Source organism: Eurypyga helias, unplaced genomic scaffold (assembly GCF_000690775.1).
Source record: "Eurypyga helias isolate BGI_N326 unplaced genomic scaffold, ASM69077v1 scaffold26245, whole genome shotgun sequence".
NCBI lineage: Eukaryota > Metazoa > Chordata > Aves > Eurypygiformes > Eurypygidae > Eurypyga > Eurypyga helias.
In genome coordinates, this window is record NW_010252435.1 from 3,500 (window position 1) to 6,413 (window position 2,914).

Here is a 2,914-nt window from a genome sequence, read left to right on the forward strand (position 1 = left end):
CGCACCACCGGCAGTGAGCAGCCACCAAGGCTCAGCTTCAGACGAATTTACTCACAGCAGGGCTTGAGGAAAGGGTCTGGAGAAGCAGAAAGCCTCTGGGACTCCTACCCTGACGAGTGCGTCCCTTCTCCCAGGGTCACCCCGCTGTTAGTGGCTCCAGCAGCCCCAACCCAGCGGCTGCCCCGGGGCCCGCTCGGGTCTCAGCGTTCCGAGCGTCGCCCTGGAACGGGCCGTTGGCGTTGTCACACCGTCATGCTTGTCGGGCGTCGGGCCACCTGTGCTCTGCAGCTCCTCGGAGCAGCGCTGAGGTGATCCTGCTGAGGGCTGTCACGCAGTCTCCGTACACAGGAGCTGCTTGCTAGTACTGCAGTGTTTTCCGAAAACAGGGACTGGAGTTATAGACCAGAGAAAAATTTAACACCTCGGAGCAAAACAAACCTTGAAGTGTCCATCCCAGAGCTGGAGGTTCTCATCTCAGAAACCACTACCTGCCAGACGGGAGTAGGCAGATAGATCTCCTTATGTAATCTCCTCCAGCAAGGGACAGATGCCTCCGCAGAGCGCTGAGCTAGCTCTGCAGCTCGGCATGTTCAAAGGAAAGGGGAAAAGCATTCCCTCTGGAAACAAAAAGGTGTCTTGGAGCTTTTCATCACCCTCATTTCGTTTCCAACTATCTCCAGTATTTTTCTGTGTTCTGAATCGCTTCCAGTTCTCTCACTGCGACCTTTATTTAACGTGATGGAACGGTTGTTCCGTTCCTTACAGAGAGAGCAGAAATCCGAACAGGAGTGTGTTTACTGGGGACGTGGAGGGATGGCAGGGGATAAGGACACTCAAACCTTTCCATGGGACTTGTTCCTGTGTGTGGTGACTGTCACGGGGCAGCGCTGGCAGCCTCAGCTCTCGAGCACCTAAAGCTGGAGGTAGGAAGCGGAGGGCTGCGGAGAATCCTGCCGTGGGTGACTGACCGGGCCTTTTGGCGATGGTACGTCCCCAGGGCAAGCGTGCAGACCCGATGGGTGATGGGCTTGGGCTTTGCCAGTGTGGTGTAAGACGTCTGCATCGTTACATTTCAGTTTGTGAGGGCCGGTAGCCCTGGAAGCGTGAAGCTGTTGAGGGAGCTCAGCTGCCCGTGCCCCCGCGGGGCTGTCTGTGGTTTGCACGAAGGCAGTGCTACGCTGCAGCAGGCGTGCTGCCGTGCAGCTCTTGTGGGAACTCAGACCTACGTTCCTAGAGGCATGGCCGGCCAGTCCGCACGGCGTACGTTGTGCCTGGGGCGTGCGGCAGCGTCAGGCGGTGATCGGGGACGGTTTGATTTGCATTCAGCCCACGACGTGGTCGTGCTGCCAGAGGGACTGTGGCTGTGATGCAGGTGAGAGAAGGGATCTTTCAGAGGAGGCAGAGCAGCTCATTGTCACCTACAGTCGGTATTTACGTCCCACTTAGTCCTTGTTCCACGTGTAAGTGCAAAGCCGATCTGGGAGAATTTTGCTTGCACGGGGGTGATCTCTGCCCAGCCAGCTTGGGAGATTTTGAGGTTCTTCTGCAGAGGTTTGGTCACCTGGAGCTACCCAGACGAGAATTGAGGTGGGCAGGAGCTGTCATCCCAGAATAATAAGCAGAGCATTCAGACTGAGAGGCACTGGAACAATACCAAGCCCTCCTGAGAGCAACTGCCCTTGCCTGCCTCTGGCAGAGGTCGGAAGCCCTCTCCGGCGTTTGCCCACGCTCCAAGCTGCTCAGACCCAGGATCCCCACGCACAGCAGGGAAGCAGGAGCTGTTAACACTCTCCAGCTGACAAGGGTTGCGCTGGGACCGATTCTTCCGCTCTCTCCGTTTCAGGTCCTTGGTTGGCTGCGCACCAACCTCCAGCTCGGTGATCCGTTCAGCCCCAGCTGGCACCTTGCCTGGCTGGTTCCTGCTGGCTCGGGATGGGGCTGACGGCACAGCCCCGTCCGTGCTGCTCCAGCCCACCCGGAAGGACCCCGGATGGCCTGCCCGGGGCTGCGTGTCGCTGCAGGTCACTTCCTGTGAAATAATGAACACTTGCCCTTCAGAGAACCGAGAAACAGGCCATCATCCCTCTCCTCTGCGGGAGGGATGTGCCCTCTCTCTCTCTGCCCCGCCGGGAGATCCGTAGCTGATTCCCTGAAACTCGTAACTCCCCCCAGACGCACCCCCCACGGCAAGCTTGCCGTGTACGCAGGCATCACTACCCCTCGTAAAACAGGCAAAGCAACAATTCCAGACTCTAATGCCAGCACTAGTCCCCTCTGAAAATAGAAACAATCCGTGAGGCTTACTGCGGGACAGTTATCCATCTTATTGATTAGCCCCTGGATAATGCGCTGGGTTAAGCTGTCTCTCAGCACTGCGTGAGGAGTGAGGACTGGCCAGTAACTCGCCGCCTGATCAGGCGTTAGCTGACGTTACCAGCAGAACGTGGTCGGGGTTTTTCTTCCCTAGAAAAGGAGCTCGTCGTCCTGACTCCTGCTGCTTTGGTCTCCCGCAGGGACTCGACTGAGCAACCTCCTTCCCTCGTTATAAAATACATCACGTAAGCTCTTATCCTGAAGAGTGATCAAAGTTATTTGTCAGTTCAGTTATGAAACTGTCCAATTATAGAGAGAAGGGAAAAAAAAAATCTCCCAAACAAACCGCCCCTTACGTAAGTGTTTTCCATCCTGGAGCTCGTGGAATGGTAGTCGTGGAGCTGGGTTTCCAGCACTCGGCAGGCAGAGCAGGGGTGGAGGGGTGGGGGGGGCTTCTGGAGGTAGAGGGGAGACTCTTCACAAGTAGCGCAGCGGCGGGAGTAGCCAGTGCTTCAGGGACAGCCCCCGGGGGTGCGTTAACCCACTTTCCGAGCGTGATGGTAGCGTGCTGGGGAGATCCTAAGCACAAGGACAGGCTGGG